The 18905-nt window shown below is 41.8% G+C and overlaps 2 long non-coding RNA genes across 2 annotated transcripts in view; both read left to right on the forward strand.

Annotated features, from left to right (window-relative positions):
- LOC140213786 (uncharacterized) overlaps positions 1 to 18905 on the forward strand; it is a 47617-nt gene that overhangs the window by 10980 nt on the left and 17732 nt on the right. The gene's annotated exons all lie outside the window — the stretch shown is intronic.
- Positions 1665 to 5054, forward strand: LOC140213646 (uncharacterized). Its single transcript, XR_011890565.1, has 2 exons — positions 1665 to 1834; positions 4889 to 5054. It is a non-coding gene; the product is annotated as an uncharacterized lncRNA (long non-coding RNA).

Genomic DNA, 18905 nt, shown 5'->3' on the forward strand with positions numbered 1-18905 from the left:
AAGAAGAAGTATTTTAATGACTGGAAAATGTAGAGAGGTCGGCCGGATAATGGAGCATCTGGCCTGCTGCTCTACGTAAGGGAAGGGGAAGAGGGGAAAAAAGGGTCACAATGGGGGATGATAATGGGAGGAACGAGGTGAAGGACACATTACACAACTGGTGTCACAGGCGTGAGTCCAGGCCCGTGTCACCTTGGAAAGAGTAGTAACAGTAGGAAGCAGTAGTAATTGACAGTAAACACTGCTTGGATGGTGAAAAACATGGGAATCTGGTCATTTTATTTTTGACAACCTTTTTTTGGCATATGAGGCTAAGCAAATGGTGATGTAGCAACACTGTAAGAGACTGAATAAGATGGATGTGGAATGCCTTGATGACTTCTCTTTCTGTTTTTGATTTTGCCTTCGAAAGGAATTTATTGTGTTCCAGGTAATGAAGGCAGCTTTTGCATCTGCAACAGAACATCGGTGGATGTTGTGTGAAGCACTTTTACCATGCTTTTTCACTACCTGAGCAGGGCAACTTTCTTGGTGCTTCATCACGCAATTTCTACAGTCAACTTCCATTAATTCTACCCTCACGAGACTGACGTGTCGAATTAAGATGCAAAAACCTGCTGAAACACCGTTGATTCATTTGGCAATATGTGCTTGAGTAACACGATTCTGAAACGAACGTGCATTAACTTTCTATTTGCCCAAAGTAGAAAACTAAAGTAGAAATGACTTAACTCCAAATTAAAGTAGAAAGCTACGCATACCTGATTTTTTAGAATGGCAGCCGATTTTCTAAAGCCAGCTTCGCCGCATTACAGCCATGATATGCGCTAAAGCATATGAATGCTACAACCACGGTTTTAGTTTCGCAATCGATAGCAGAGCTAGGCAATTTTCGGCTCCATGTCCTTTTAAAACAAAAAGTGTTCGTTAGAATCAGATACGTACCACAGTCGGAGTTTGTCAGCTATCGTTACTGCTTGAAAATCTTTCTCGGGTGGGTCGAAAATAGTCATTTCAGAGAGGAGATGGCATTTGTCTAACGCATTCACTGTCCCCTAAGCTCTGCTTAGACAGACGCCGCCACTAAAAGGGGTCAGCATTGGTGTCTGATCAAGTTCGCATTATCCGGCTAATGCCAGTTTTAGGATCGAAATAATGAATGTTTAGGCCCATAGAAATGCATGGGTGCCGACCAGGACCTTCGGCCAGGATCGAATTAGCTGAAAATTTAAATTAACTAGAGTCAGATTATTGGAAGTTTACTGTACACCCTTTTCTGTTCTACAAGGACTTGCCATTTTAATATGTAGTTTTCTTCTATAAGTGTGGCAGTGGTGCTAAATTTAGCATTTGTTCGAATCATCCATTGTTCCAAGGACAAGTTACAAAGTAGGGGCACACTTTGACACTTAAAACATTTGCACATATAAAGGCAGGACACGTAAACAGCTGTCCAATTAACATAAGTTGGATGTATTGTCTGTATACCGTGTGTTTGCTTTTTTGAAATGTGGTCATTCTGCAAAATAAAGTTGCATTTGTTTCAAATAAATTCCTTAACTAGTGTGTTTTCCTGTGCGCTCTGTGCTGATTGCGCTTCTGGAAGTGCAGTGAGCGACTGCAGACTGAAATGCACAAGGCTTCACTTTATCATGAAAGGCCGTGTCTGCTGTGCCCGGGGCACAGCAGACGAAAGGTGCCCGAAATGTCTACGTTCACCCATGACGTCACGTCCGCTATAACCCATGATGTCACATCCGCTCATTTCCATGGCGGCCGTCTTACGGAGCCGGCTGCGCTGCGAAACGGTCCGTATTCCGTGCCCACTTAGAGCGTGAGTAATTCATCTTTCCACGCTATATGCGTGTAATAAAGGATTGGGGCTGTGGGCAGTTTGATGCGTTACCATTAGGTACCTTGTGCGCATATTTTGCCTCCTGGCCGCGTCAAATTGCAGCCGGCATGTGGAATGGGCCGTGGCTGCCGTCGCATCTTATATGGAGCTGCTCATGTGGGTGGTATTGCCTCCGTCAGGATCGTCAGTGCGTGCACAGAACCATTTAGTAGTCTGGTTCAGGGGAGGATGCGCGAAAGAACGAGGACGTAAGAAAACACTGGCATGACGAGCTGTTCCCTCAGATCGCGTTACATCGCGCTTTCTTTTAAGACCATCTCGCTCGAGCGAGAGGATCTTAGAACAGCATTGCTACTGCTTTTTTACACCTTTGCTGCGGCTCATTTAATCATCACCTGCATTCTTGTAATAATACAAATGACATCGCTGCGCGGAAGAGCGTCTCTTGAAGTTTCCAAACAAGAGCCAATGCTGCCGTGCCTGCTGCATACACGCTTGCCTTTCCTAACGCAGTTAAGACGCGGCACTAGCTCTGCTACTGCGTGATACAGGGTCACTGTGATAAGAAAATTAAAAAGAACAAACGAAATTAAGGCAGAAAATGTCAAACGTTGCCAAGCGTGATGAACGGACCTGCCTCGCTAGATGAGTTGAAGAAGTCGGCGTCCTGAAGTCAGCTTCGCCGCAGTATACTAGTGTTACGCGCTGAAGCATGTCAGAACTGAAGAGTGACCGCTTTCACCGACATAAATAATATGTGTTCCTTAATGATGTACGCGTGCACCTGCCGTCTCCTGTTACATTACGCGCGCCGAGGCGCCTAAGTGAACTGGCCGGCCTTCAGCGCTATTTCGGACGTGGCTGTGATGCTTTGAACCGTTGGTTTGTCGACCTCGTAAGCCAGTTAATGTTTACACGGCCATTTTTTCTGAGCTGTTGATTTCTTCCATAATAGCTACGTAATTTCGTAGTTTCCTGTTCAACTGCTTTGGTCATATGCGAGTCAAGGTTGTTCTCTTTAGCCGAGCGCAGTTTTCGAAAGCGAAACGACGCTTTTGCATCAGCATATAGTGCCGTCGCCCATTTACAACACAGTCAATCAATGCCATTTTGTATGTCACTGGGAAACCGTCGAACGCAGGGAACTCACTCGCATGCGGGGAACTGCATAACTAGCCACGGGATTACCGTGCCTCTTGGGAAGTTGCTTTGCATCAAAGGCCAGGTACCCTTGCTATGATTCACCGCAACATATTTTGTATGTCTAACCGCTTAACATATTTGTATTGCGGTGAAGCTAACCTTACGGAACCGAATTTCGCAACGCTTTTTAGACTCCTGCATCTCTACCAGCCACTACCAAACGCTTGTCGGTACGTCTCTTGGCAAAGGTCCAGGTAAATCTCCCCTGTTGGGAGTTGGGGGGACTCACGTATATGAAAACTGCCAAGGAAAGCAGTTGCCCTGATGAAGGCACGCTCCCCTGTCGAAACATTTGCACCAGCCTGTTCGACCACCGTTATCACCGCAACTTATTTGTGTGTTGCGGTGAAGCATGCCGATATTGGGAAAGATTTACGTGAATCTGGAATGTATGGTTTCTGTCAGCGACTAACCTAATGTTCCACTCTCATCAAAGCAGATTTTCGTGGCAGGATGCATGATGTCTTGAGAACTTTTGTTGGCTAAAGCCATACGTGCCAGGTTAGCTCTTGTCACAATAATACGTTTTACCGCAATACACAAGAGGCCCCGCTGCAGGACACGCCCGCCGTAGTTAGCCAAAACCTTATGTGATGGTTCACTGCAAAACACCTCCTGTATTGCGGTGAATCGTAATAAAGCACATTTGTCAGTTTAGAATGTAAAGACCCTTGCCCTTCGCTTTTGTAATAATATGACTCACTTTAATGAGAACATGTATTCACTGCTAAAAACATCCACATTGAAATGGAGATATGAACACTGATGGCAGCCTGTGTGATGTTTTATCCCTTTACCTTTTTGTGTACCTGTCACGCTGCCATTATTAAATTTTCCTGTACTTCGTTAGGTGCTGACGTACATAACATTACATCACAAAGAGCCACTGTGTAATTAGTGTTCAAGGACCAGTGTGATGGCTTTACTCAAGAAAGGTTTGGGTTATGTTGTTGTGAAGGTTTTTTTTTGACAGGTAGCTTTCTGAGAAGAAATCAGATGTCAGGAAATAGATCTCAATGGCACAGTAATCTTGGTTGCCTTTTGCTCAAACGTGCCCTAGACATAATTGAGTGATTTGCACTTGCAACTGGACAGCAGCCGTAGCTTGGGAGACCAGTGATATGGCATATTTTATCAAACTAGGGGACACATAGCATTACCAGTCCGAATAGAGACCTGTTTAAATGTTTGTCACCTTTAACACCTAGATTTTCGACCATAAATTCAGAAAAATCTGTAGCACATTTAGAACCTAGATTTTAAATGCTGTATAAGTTGGCTTCTTGTTCACTGCAGCTGTGCTCGGCTTCTGTCCAAACGGGAGAGCACTTCTGCACAGCTTATTAGGGAATATTCTTATTTACATACCTTCTTTTTATTTATCTCGCCTACAATCGCAATCAAATGTTTATGGCAGATGAATGTGCTGTGCATGAATCTAACTTACAATGCCATGTTCAACAGCACAGTGCATGTAGCTTGTGTTGGTTCATTCAAGCTAAGCATTGCTACAGCCTTTAACTGTAGGTATCATGGTATGAGAGCAGAGAAATGGATATGCAAAGACAATTGGGCACATTGAGACAACATCTTTGTTGTGTGTGAAAAGGTGACAGATACACAATATGGGGAGAACGCATGCACTTTCATATTTTCTCGCGCACAAAAAAAGCCAGACGAATAAGGTTTCTTCACTGTGCCATAGAAACTATATGTTTGCTCTCAAAGGTAATTCTGATTCATTGGATATGTTCCTGTGCTGTGTTTATTTTATTGAGTGTGCTTTAGTTTTTGCACGTTAATGTTTCAAACTCGTTTTTATTTTCACAGACTGAACATCCCACGTCTTGGTTTGACTTCCTGGTACAGGATACTTGCACTTAGCATGGAGTGATGAAGCAGAGCAGTGTACTTTTATTAAATGTGCAGATTTTAGCAGTATAACAGCAGTTCATTAAAAAAACATGTGGCTGAAAATAAAGTGTTCTTACCCACATTCCTCGTCTATTTATTTATTTATTAATACTGTCAACTCTCATAGAGGGTCATAACCGAGAGGACAATACAATTACATAAATCAAATATGGACAATGTCAATGTACGTAAAGTTGCTTAACACTTGTCAATTCACAGTTAATAAGATGTTCACTTGAATGCTGTTCAGCACACTTCTGACATTTATCAAAATACGTACAATGAATATCAAGTCGCACATATCACTTGGCACTTCAAAACTAAATCGAAAACTCCCATAAATATGCCTCAGCAGCATTTTCAAAGTCGGTGACATCTTTTAGGCTAACAATAGCGTTTGGCAATTGGTTCCACATTTCTATCGCATCCAGGAAAAATGAGTATCGATATGTATCACTGTTGGTATGGTCCGGCTTTATGACGTAGTCGTGGTTAGTTCGCGGGTATCTTTTGCCTGGAGCATGTAGATATTTGAGCTTATCAATCTTAAGTTGATCCTACATTATTTGATAAAGCACCTTCAGCCTATATTTCTTCCTACGTACCTTAAGAAGATCGAAGTTGCAACGCTGTAACATAAGCATGACCGATTCCTTCCTTCGGTATGTCGAACAAATAAAACGCGCCGCCAGACTCTTTCCAACTTCCTCTTAAGCGTCACTTGATGGGGACTCCAAACAACGCTGAATATTCTAGTATCATCTTAATGAAGGCAGTGTATGCAATAAGTTTTACATTACGCGATGCACGTTCCAGTTTTTTTTTTTCTAAGAAAATATAACTTTTGATAGGCAGTTATGCAGACGTTATCTGTATGTTGGTTCCATGTCAATTTTGCTCATATTCCTGTATTCTCTTCAGCAAAACCACTTATATGGGGAACTGATCATGATAAGTGCTCATGAGCATTTTAAAGAACAGCCTTGAACCCTACTCATGCACTGGTAAAATGTATAGATGCAGTGAAATTGAAACAGAAGGCAAAATAGCAAACATGATGCAGTATTTGTCAGACAATTATGTCAGCAATTTTTGCATAAAATGATTTACTTAGAACATACTAGCACTACAATGCACCCATCTTTCTTGTTAGGCACACATTACTACAAGGTCTTTAAAGGTGGCCACAAGAGAGATGCTGGCTTTAATGAGGAACTATAGAGGTTAAAGGCAGCCATGGAAATGTATTAGGAAATTATGCAATGCATAGCATATACTCAGTTCATAGAGCTTCCAAAGTTGCCATAAGGCCTTGATAGCTGTGGATGAGGGAACAGTTGTAGCCCTATTTGGAGCATGAGAAATGAACATTAAGATCGAAACATAAGTAACAACTCGTAATGCAATTAAAAAATCTTGCTATACTTTTAAAAAGACAGTGAAATGAAATTAGTAACACAATTTCCTTGTCTTTTTACTTCATTTAGGTTCAATATACTTATTTTAGTAACACAAAAAAGCAGAGTGGTGAAGCACATAAAAAAAATGCTAGTCTGTTTTTATATTCTGTTTTCTCTAAATTCAAAGTTCAGTAAAGTTAACTTAGAAAGCTACGGTGAAGCCATTGCTTCAGCCTGTATGGTGCATAACAGCAGCGATCGCCAGCCTAACTGCTTGGGTTTACAGTGTCTTATTTGTATTGTATACCTTTTAAGTGCTGAGCTACTGGAAGATTGATTAAGGTGACCAACATGCTGAACCAGTAGTTTACTGAGTAAAATACATGGAGAAGGGTGGAAAGATAGGACAGAGAACAGGGGATGTATTCTGTGTCCACCTAGTGGAAATGTCCATTTCATCCGCTCCTGAAGTTCTGATTGGCTGGGCTGGCGTATGCATGAGAAGGAGACATGCTCCCCCAGCTACTTTGCACTTCAGCAGAAGAGGATATGGACATGTCCACTAGATGAATACTTACAAAGCTATTTAATAAAGTACTTCTGTAATCAACATGCCTGCTATGCCATCCTTGCTTTCAATGTCTGTCTTAGTAAAAGTGTGAAAGAGCCAGGTTTGTGCATGAAAAGTTTTCCTGAGGGTGTGTGCCTTGAAGCCCGTAGTGGTAATCACAATCACAGGAAACGGGGGTGGATCCAGAGTAGCACCAAAGGGCAAGCCTTCATCGAAACAAATATGGAGGGAAGTGACCGCATGCTCAAACTTGTCAGCTCACAAGTTTGCCAAGACCAAGTGATATCAGAAGTTGATGAAGCCGACATAGTTAATGTATAACCGCTTAGGCCAAAATTATTTAGATACTTTTTATGAGGACTACATATTTACTGGAAATCTCAAAATAATTATGTTAGTGCAGAATACCTTCCACTAGTTGTGACGTCCTTGAAAGAATGAAAATGTTTGAGTTGTACTTGTGTGGTGCATGAAGTTACATTAAAAAACAACAACTGGGCAATGGAAACAAAATGCAAAGAGTAGTATTCGAAATAAATTGCCACCTCTTTAGGGCTAGATGAATTCAAATAATAATAATAAGCAAATGAACATTGGGCATACAAGATAGATGTTTCGGCTCCCACTTGAAAGCCTTGTTCACAAAGATTGTGAACAAAGCTCCAGTTGAACCAGTTCTTATTTTTCATTTTTATGGTTGGCATCTAATTTTAAACTACTTACCGTGCCTCTTTTGACCAAACCAGACAGGCTGCCATCAAACTCTTCACTACTTCAATGCAAATAATTGGAGGTTGGCAAATACATTTTTCTAATAGCAATAGTAGGTAACGAATAGTCAAACACTGATGCATACAGTTACAGCAGGCATATTTATGTTGGAATTAAGCACCATGCATATGTTGTCTAGTAAAAAAAGGACAGCTATCAAGGAAGATTAGGATTATTTTTAAGCAAAAGTAATTATACCTCATATACTTGAAGCAGATGTAGTGCTTCTGAAGAATCACGTCCAAATTGCACACACTAAAACATTAAGCTGGGATATTCAAAAAGACAAGTACATGTTTTGCTCGCCAAGTGACTTTTAGTGTGCTCAATTATGTAAAGTGTGCTATTATACGATTAATGTAATTTGCTAATGTAAAGAAAGAACAAGCCAGGATCTCTTGCTTCATATATATGCGCTGAATCAAGAAGGTAATTAAGGAAGAACACCAGAAATAAACACGAATGTTGTGTGCTTTCTGGCATAAAATAATTATCATGTAAGCCACATAACATGCTTTCCAAAGCATCCCCTACCTTAACCTACAGCTGCATCACGCGAAGGCACTTTCTAAGAACACACATGCTTCATGATCATTCACTGTGTTAGTGACTCCCACTGAAGTAGACTGAGAACATATCTGGGCATTGCATTCAATAGCTGATGTAAAGTGAAAAGACTGCTGCTTGTAGGTATGAATGAACCAAGTGAATAAGAAATATAGGTTCTCAAACTTCTAGTAGTAAGTGTGGCAGCACTTAAGAAAAACATATTGCAACTAAAAATTGCAACTAAAAACTGCGACACATGATGAAATAACTGAAATAGCTAGGGAGAGTTTAATAGACCAATAAACAGGAAACTGCAAATTCCCAACATTTCTGAATACTTTTCTTCGCATGTACTCACCTCATAAGTATGACTTCCCTTAATGCTCGAACCTCTGCCTTAATTTCATAATTCCCCATTCTCACTGCTTCGCTCATGCTGATTGACATCTAGCACAAAGGTTGGCGAAAGTAGCTGAGCATGTGCATGTGTTGTGAGGCAAGCTGCCCACATCTGGTTGGTGCATGCCAATTTCTCAGAGTAGATGAGAGGGAAGCCTTGAGGGTAAACCATAGAGAAGACGGATACCTTGGTTCAATGATAACTGAAAACACTAACATGGAAAAGTTGGACAGCCCACAGAATCAGCAGAATTGGCATAGTTTGGAAAAACTGAAAAGATGCATTATGATATTTATGTTACACAGGTTCCAGTCAAGTTGAAGATTTTCACTGTCTAATAAACTTATAAGACAATACATGATCAGCAATACTGTATGGAACCTAAACAATTTTAATAAAGTCACCTAGAAGTCAGGATGGAGAAGTGACTGAATTGAGGATGCTAAAATGGATGAGGTGGAGGCAGATTGTGAACACAGGTCTTAAAAAATTAACATTCAACACACACTTAAGTTGGCAAAGATTGGACTCAATGTTCAAGAAGAAATTGACTAAGATAATTTATTGGTATACGCACATGAGAGAGCAGCAACAATACAGCAGAGATAACTGTCATGCAAGAGGAAAGGACGTCAGTCTAAAAATTAACATTTGATCAGAAGAATGGTTATGCATGGGCTCAGGCTCATGTACAATTCTGTATGGTACGCATGATGTCAGAGCTGCATAGCATAAGGAACTGTGGCCTTAGATGCCTCGATTATGAAATGATGTGGGCCAAGAGTGGAACAAGGATAGCATCAAAAGGGGGCCTCCTCCAAAAGGAGAACCGTAGGGAAACGGGGTGAGAGAGGTTTCCTACGCAACAGATACAGAGTCATATGAGTCATAGTCATAGAAACTATGACCCAAGGAGCTGCACAACAAGGTATATAAATTCAAATCTCTCTACAGTTAAACCTCAGTATAACGAAATTCTCGATATAACGAAGAATTTAACTTTTCATAACCTCTTCTCCATAGAACACCATGCATTTAGAGCCTCGATATAAAGAAGTGTGTTTATGTGCAATTTCAATATAACGAAATTTCGCTTCTGCCGCAGAGGAGTGCCAATTGAGACAATCAATGGTAACCTCCGCGGACGCAGATAGTCAAATGACTGAATTACAAGCGGCTCCTTGCAAGCGCACCTCTCAAACTGCGTGCAGCGCGACAAGAACAACAGCTTGGAGCCGCATCATGTTCCGTATAAATTAAGTCCAAGTGCGATCAGATCCTATCGCGCCCCCCGCACTTGGGCTTTAGGTGCGAGTGAAAGTGTGCGAGGGTGAGACAAGATGGTGGCTTCATAAGTGCGGCCTTCCCACGCGAGCAATGGCAAAGTGGGGAATGAAAGCGAGCTCGCGGTAACGCGATCAAGCGCGCGCGAGGGGGCGGAGTGGGGGGGGGGGGGTAAGTTGGCGCGCGTCTCGGCCATGACTGGCCGAGACGCGGCTGAGCGCGGCTGTAAGCGCGGCTGAGCGCGGCTGTAAGCGCGGCTGAGTGCATACGCAGCCGCGCACCCTGCTCTAGAGGTAATCTGGTGCGTGTAGAAAGAGCGGGCATGTCAAGGCGGCGTGGCACCATGTAAGCTGTTTTCCCGCACGTTTAATATTGAAGGTTGCGCAATCTCGAGTTTTGATGACCCGTTGGAACGAGAAGCAGACGAAGCATTCGCTCCCAGCTGCCGGCGCTTTTCATGATAGCGTCGTCGCAGTGCGACCGCGCGACGCTTTGGGGGCGGAGTGCACGCGAAAGCATGGCGTCACTCAATTCGTACCGCTGATGTAAAGATATCAACGTGGCATGAAACCGTATCATTCATCGCTGACTCCTATATTCATCAAAATAAAATGTTTTCTCATTCAAACTTGCTTTTTTTTATTGCCCAATAATTCGGAAAATTGCATGGCCCCTTTCCGTGCAACAAAAACGATCGGCGACTGTACTGACATTTGCATAACAGATCGAATTTCAATACAAGAAAATTTCTATATAACGAAGCGAATCGCCGATTTTACCTACTTTGTTATATCAAGGTTTAAGTGTATAAAGAAATTTCCTGTTCTCTACACGGGGGTGGCAATGTGGGCTTGTTCGTTGATCATCATGGAACAGCATGTAGTGTAGCGCAACAAAAACAAGAACACAAGAAGAAATGAAACACAGACACAAGCGCCTAATTATGTCTGTGTTTTCCTTTTTCTTGTGTCCTTGTTTTCGTTGCATTACACTACATGACATTCAATACTTTCACTGTCACATTCATGAGCTCTGAAAACCTAGAACCAACTAATATCTTGCCTGATTTGTCATAATTAAAAAGAAAAATGTGGGTATAGTAGGTCTAATAGAGTTCTGGGGATTTTAGTATCACTGACATATAGCTTTTAAGAATGTTTAATCGTTTCTTCCGTTAAGGCAGAGTACATGCTCAACTGCTACAATAAGTGTGAACGTAGGCAAAAACGACATTCTTGGCCCTTGCATCAATTTTATGGCATGCTGTGGATCTAATCAAGTGGTTTCAATTTGACGAAGTTCTCGATTTAACATAATAAAACCTCACATCCCAATAACATTTATTAACTAGACTTACTGTACTTTATAACCAAAGTACTGTATAACCATAAGCAGCTACAGCCGCCATGAGTGGCGAGCAGAATCGAAATGAAATTGCTTTAGTCGAAACACGCCGAGTGCTGCTGGTAAAGTATGTGCCACATGCATTGGGCAACTGCGGGAACCGCGGTACCACACGGAGTTATTCAAAGCAGCACATAAAGGTGCCGTGGACTCAAATTGGTTAGTAAATGCATTCGGAAGCAGTCTTTCGATTACTCAATTAATATATCAGCCACACACTCGCATAGCACGGCCACGTGGCAAACGCGGCCATGCGGACGCTTCACTATGCGCGGATCGGCTGGTTGCAATATTGGGGCACTCTATGGGTGCATGTTTAAAGCACAGCGTTTTTTGCCTATCGCATCATCATTGCGGGTGCTCCATGACTGAGTGTATTGCATGGTACAGAATTGGCCCCAGTACCAAAAGTACACAGGTAGGGCGGTCCGTGCAGATGAAGCGTGAACGCGAGCTCAACATAACCACGTCGTCATTATTCTGTAGCGATTATTTATGCGAAAGCGTCAAATGGCCCATTGAGCAAAAAAGCCGGCGTCTGTCGTCTCAGCGAAACAGCGCCTCAAATCCCATTGGCTGCGACCACGTCACGAGCGCGCCTCGACGAAACAGAGTGGGTGAAAGGGTACACCTGCTGTCGCTATAGTGCACCAGGTGTTGCGTGAGGGGAGAGGGCGTCGCCGCGACGCCACGTCATCCTTGCTCTCGCAAGCCGCCGCCCGGTTCGTATCTCCCCCCTCCACTAGGCTTAGCTGCTGCGCGTGCCTGCCGGCCTTGGTGGCCACTGCTGTTTCCTGGTCTCTGGTCATGCAGCACGTCGGTGGCATGCGGTGTTGGCACCGCAGGCTGCTGCTGCTTGCTATCTCGGGCCCAATGTAGCTCTAGGGTGCATCACTTGCAGCATAAAACTCGAAGGACTGCTCAGTGGCGTTCAATTGGGCATTAATGCTTTCGCAATCACAACTCAGATAAGACATGCTTAGCTGTCCTCATATGTTTTTCTTTAGTTGCCAAGTGGACGCATCATTGTTCACCATTCACAGTCTTCAATCTGTTGTCATCATTGCATTGTCATTTCAAATTAGTTGTAATATCACGCCGTTGGATGCTGCCGCCTTCACGCTGTGTAGTAGATACGCAGTCATTGCAATGCATGCACTCATCATCCCAAAGTCGTTATGCCTCAATCGTGATGACTCTAGAATTGTCATCCCATCGTCGATCATGCCATCGTTGTCACCGCATCAGCATCATACTGTTGTCGGCATTCGACAGATGCATTACACAGATTAGCATTACCTTTTCAGCTTCTAGAACAGAATGCACGTGGTGATCTGCCGCAGTAATATTATGAGAGGCACTTAGGCGGAACAATTGCTGGCCTCAATCGCCAAGCCTCCCTAACATCATTTATTTCAATCTCCATAATAATCCTAAATTGTGTCACAAAACTTCTACAACAAATGTCAACATGGTTGCCATAAGACCTTGTCTCGCATGAAAAACATAACTATATTGTCATGTTCACTAACTTGATCTCCTCCATTGAACTTAGTTCTTGCGTTGAATGGATGCTTCTAGCGTTTTAAATTCTGCTACTTTATGCCACTGCCTCCTTCTCCTGAATAAGCTAACTTAATATTGATCCACATGCAATTACTAAAATTCACTGAATGCTTTCTTCATGACTAAGCACAATTTGTATGTTAACAACTCCAATTCACAAATCTGTCTTTTGTCACTTCTGGCATGCCACAATGCTGAGTGTTTAGGCCCTTGATTTTTCTCATTTTAGATCTCGCAAAGAACTTTACGTAGAAAACTAAACTTTCTGTTGATGACTGTGTGTTTTGTCATGAAACAACCAAACTCTGGCAGGTCCGTTTCTGTTCAAACAGACTAATCAAATGGCCCACTGAGTAAAAAAGCCAGCGTCTGTCGTCTCAGCGAAATGAAACCTCAAATCCCATTGGTTGTGACCGCATTGCGAGCGTGCCTCTACGGAGCAGAGCGGGTGAAAGGGTACATCTGCCATCACTCTAGTGCGCCAGGTGTGGCGTGAGGGGAGAGGGCGCCGCCGCAATGCCTCGTCATCCTTGCTCTCGCAAGCCGGCGCCCAGTCCATATCCCCCCTCTCCCACTGGGCTTAGCTGCTGCACGTGCCCAGTGGGGCAATGTCTCCACTAATGTCTCTTCGGAGTGCCATCACTAGTTTAAAACCTAATATCAGTACCCTAGCGAAAAAAACTGATAGAAATTTCTACAAGTCTCTTAGGAATATGTATAGGTTGTATGGGTCCTTCTAAGAGTGATATATATTCCTACCTGACCCATAGAACTTTTTACCAGACTGGAAGGCAGCAGATAGATCTCACTGTGCTGCCTACAAGACCAAATAGCATGATGTATCAGTCTTTTAAACCCAGATAGAGATCATCATATGACATACAGGAATCTGATTGAGGCACTGATAAAGCATGTTAGAAATAGCACACATGCCGGTGTCCACACGCCTGAAGAGACGTTTTTAAAATGAACTGAATATACAACCCTGAATGCATTGCCTGCCACGTAAACAGATTAACCAACACAGTTGGGATATTAGAGTATCAAATAAAAATCAAGCATGTAAACTGTGCAATTATCAAAACTTTTTACAGCTTGTATGCACATATATTATCCTAAACATGTTTCAACATAAATTAAAGCACACGTTTTCAAAGCACAGCAGCGTTACTTAGCCTGTGAAACTACATTGGGGAAGTTCCATGAGAAAAGTATCAGTCCATCTTTGTAGCAGGTGTGCTCCAGTTCTTTTAATACAAAATTACATTAACAAATTTTGCGAGACGGACGTGCAACATTTAATGCATATCCAAAACAGGATTACTGTCATCATCATCATCATCATCATCATATTTATGTCCACTGCAGGACGAAAGCCTCTCCCTTCGATCTCTAATTACCTCTGTCCTGCGCCAAGCGATTCCAACTAGCACCCGCAAATTTCCTAATTTTGGCGCACCATCTAGACTTCTGCCATCCTCTACTGCACTTCCCTTCTCTTGGTACCCATTCTGTCACCCTAATGGTCCAACTGTTATCTAATCTGCGCATTACATGACCTGCCCAGCGCCATTTTTTTCTCTTAATGTCTATTAGAATATCATCTATACCCGTTTGCTCTCTTGTCCAAACTGCTCTCTTTCTGTCTCTTAAAGTTATACTTAGCATTCTTCGTTCCATCACTCTTTGCATGGTCCTTAACTTGTTCTCAAGCTTCTTTGTCAGTCTCCAAATCTCTGCGCCATATGTCAGCACCCGTAAAATGCACTGATTGTATACTTTCCTTTTCAATGATAATGGTAAGCTCCCAGTCAGGAGCTCACAATGTCTGCCGTATGCGATCCAGCCCATTTTTGTTCTTCTGTGAATTTCCTTCTTATGGTCAGGGTTTCCTGTGATTAGTTGACCTGGGTAGACGTACACCTTCACAGACTCTAGCGGCTGACTAGCGATCTGGAACTCTTGTTCCTTTGCCCGGTTATTTATCCTTATCTTTGTCTTCTGCATATTAATCTTCAGCCCCACTCTTACACTCTCCCTGTTAAGGTCCTCAATCATTTGTTGTAGCTCGTCCGCAGTGTTGCTGAATAGAACAATGTCATCGGCAAACCGAATGTTGCTGAGGTGTTCGCCGTCGATCCCTACTCCTAAACCTTCCCAGTTTATTAGCTTGAATACTTCTTCCAAGCACGCAGTGAATAGCATTGCAGAGATTGTGTCTACTTGTCTGACTCCTTTCTTCATAGGTATCTTCCTACTGTTGTAATAAAGTTTATTTACAAAAGCAAAACAAAGCACTTTCAAGACTGTGGATACTAACTGTAGCTTTAACATGTCAGGCTGAGTTTGTGAATGCCATAAATTAGACACTACCAACGTGATTTCATTAAAGCTACTTTCTGGGCTAGTTGGTGCATACTTGATTTGAAAATTATGACAACGCTAATGCATCCATCCACAAAGGAAAAAGGACAAGACACAAGCAACATGACTACAAACATGACTAGGGTTTATTTTACACTCCATTATCTAAAGAATAAGCAAGCAACTTTAGCCACATTTAAACAAGCACATAAGAGGAAGAACACAGACTGAAGTACCAACTTCACCATGCTCATTTGTGCTCACAGATGCTGGATAGAATGCCAGGTCTAATTGGCACATGCTTTTATCATATTACAACTTCATATGAAGCTATTTTCTTTAGACTATGCACTTTTGCATTCATCCCGAAAGTGTTGTGATATGTGACAGAACACAAGTGAGCTTGTGCAAAAAGAACAAACTGGCATGGCACACTGACAGGAAGCAAGGAAACAGGACAAGCATCGCTATTGGTACAAGATCTACAGCAATATATCAGAACATGACAATACAGCAATATTATTTAAGCAAAAGTGAGTACAGATCTGAGAATTTATTCAAGTAAGAACATGGATTTACCATATTTAAAACCACATATTCATGAACAAAAACAGCTAAACATCAGTGCACATATTGCAAAATCAGAAGACACAATTCTTCACTGGGTGCTAGTTCAACCACCGCACGTCGAAATGTGTAAAAGTAGTTTAACCTGTGTAGCTTTCAGCACGCGACAGCAAAGAAGACTATCAGAAGAGGCTTCATATATAGTGTTTGGAGTCTTTGATTCAAACCGTAATACACTGTTAAAATAAAATTTCAGAGTTTGCTTGTTTCATTCAGAAAAAAGATAGTGTCTTAGTCATGCCGCCACAGTTAACGGATTAACTTCCACCAGCTACATTGAGTCAAAGGAGAAAATAAAGTGAGGAAGACTGATGCATGGTGTGAAAATGTTGCTGTTGTATCAAGTAGCATAACTGCTCACTTAACATTCAGCTGCTTTCCATGCCTCTGCATACAGACTGAGAAGCTTTACCTCTTCACCATCTGCTAAAGAAGCACTGTTTGTTCACTGTGATCACCCACGCAAGGCAGTCACTTGGTTAAGTAGGGTCCTTCGCTACATGTAAGGACACTCACCCGAAGTCTTGTAAAATGTTGGTATGTCATGATGGTATTTGTCATGATGGTATTTTGTCATGCAACACTAAAAGCTTTTCACAATCATTCCTGCCGCGAACCTCGCGTGACTGGAACCATCTTCCCGCCGAAGTTGTAGGCCTTATTAATTATGAACAGTTCCGTGAAGCCTTAGCTAATATTGTATCTACAGGTGCCATTTAAACACTCATGTAACCAACTGTCTTTGTCTTCTTTTTGTATTTACCACTCCCCCTCTGTAATGCCCTTGGCCCTGAGGGGTATAATAAATGTAATGAAATGAAATGAAATGTTGTCATGTTTTGGATACTGCGACTGTTCATCAGCAGCTGCATCACTACTGCCAACATGCAGACCACGCAATTCCCCAAGCACTTGCTCAAAAAGAGTACAGTAATGAAGAGTGGCAAACTGGGCTAGCTGGTTCATTAGGAAAACAAGATGCTATCGCAAGAAAAAATAAACACTCTAGAATTTTGATGGCTCTGGCTTGTGTAATATATTCAAACATCAAAAAGCTGATTATTACAGAACGCCATAAAGCGTGGTGCACTGTTACCAGCTGTTGTTTTTTAAAGCTATAACCTGTTATTACCAGACATTCATGTACCATGGCTGAAGACATACTGTTCATCGTTGCCATGTCTTGAGCACGAGAATTAGTCTCTTTCATAATTGTTTCATATTTCTCATTCAAAAATATTGTTGTCTATTTCTATAGACACATAAAGGCGCATAACTTCGCTGGGTGTTACGTAAACTAGTGACTCCTCTCTTCTGACGCAGACTGAAAGGTGCTTTGCATGGAGAATTTCAACAGGAAATAGTTTCTGGCATTGCAGAATTATACAAGAATTCGCTCCAGTAAGAATTCTACAAATGAGAGAAAACGCACCTGAGAAGCTGACAAATGCACTGTTTTTAGTCTTTATAGTTCAAGTGTACTGGAGAGAGTGGAATGTTTGTTGGTTGATGACCATTCGGTAATATTCAGTGACACTTGTTGAGTCAGCGCCACGGTTGTGGACTACAGCCTGTTTTTCACTTTCATCCATGTTCAAGAACAGCTTTCCAGTGCCTAACAAAACTGTCTGCTGACCAGCTCTCCTCTCCTGTACACCAAAAAAACTCACTGCTTCTGGTGAAAGATTTAAACTAGCTTTAGCTGCCTGTAACATTCGAGCAAGTACATAACATTCCAATATTTGTAAAGGAGCATCATTAGCTCCGCGTACCAATTTCACAAGAAGTTCATTTCCGCCTTCAAATACAAATGAAGAATGCGACCAATGAGGTCCTAGTTTAGCCGCACTTTTAAGAAGATGCAGGATTTGGTGTACATTGTATGTCATTGCACCCAATCCATACAAAGACTGCTCTCACAACAAACTCCAAGAGAAGATCAGATGATCTCATTATGGTCATCTGAAGTGACGGTGTCCAGTAGAAGTATATAGACACCCTCCACAAGCAAACTGGAATGTCTGACATACTTATCCGGCAAAAAGCCATGAAGGCATGGTAATGAATAATGAAGAACCCACCACTTCCATTCACTAGCTTTCCAGATTGTGAAGTCTGATAATCTTCGTGGTGTACGTGTGAATCAATTCGGTGGCTTGACTGCCAATAACCTCCTGTTTAAAGAGGCTAAACTTTGTTGTGAACCAATGTAAACATCTTTTCTTTTTTAAATGTGATCACATTTTTATTCTTTTTAAGTTGTTGTATGGTGTATAGTTGTTCCAACAATATTTCCTTTCTGAATCCTGGGCTTCATATTTGATTTGTATGTATTGTCTTTTGTGATAATATAAATGCATTATTTCTGACTCATTTTTTAGGCAAATGAGGAAGCTTGCTTCTCCTTGAAGCACATTACACCTATACAACACATATAGATACTGATAGACTATAGATCTGGCAAACTAATATGAATACATTATTACACTAATAAAAAGAATACACTAGTAGACTGGTACAAGCAGAATAGCACAAATACGTCCAGAATAGAACTAAAAGTAATTTTATCAGTGTATCAGTTGTATCGTTTCATAATGCAATAGAAAAAAACTGATATAATTTTTATTAGGTTGCCCTATCAGATTTTTCGCTAGTGATCTTTCAGTGTAAATGCATATCAACTTTTTGACTAATGCTAATAATTGAACACATGGCTTTTTGTTCTGCAAGCTTTCTTGGACTCCTGCTTCCCTTAAACTTATGCTGTATAATATGCTTGCAAGATCAAAACTGGAGTATGCTTCATCAATCCGGGATACACCGACAAAAAACACAACTCTCATATTTAGTTGAAGCCATACAAAACCAACCTGTAAATTTTATTGTAGCTGCTTATTTCCATACCGCAAGCATATCAACAATTAAAACTTGCCTTGATTGGCCAGGCTTGTCAACAAAAAAAAACTTGCCCATTTATTTCACAAATTCTCAATTGAA

The sequence above is a fragment of the Dermacentor andersoni genome, chromosome 10 (assembly GCF_023375885.2).
Source record: "Dermacentor andersoni chromosome 10, qqDerAnde1_hic_scaffold, whole genome shotgun sequence".
Lineage (NCBI taxonomy): Eukaryota > Metazoa > Arthropoda > Arachnida > Ixodida > Ixodidae > Dermacentor > Dermacentor andersoni.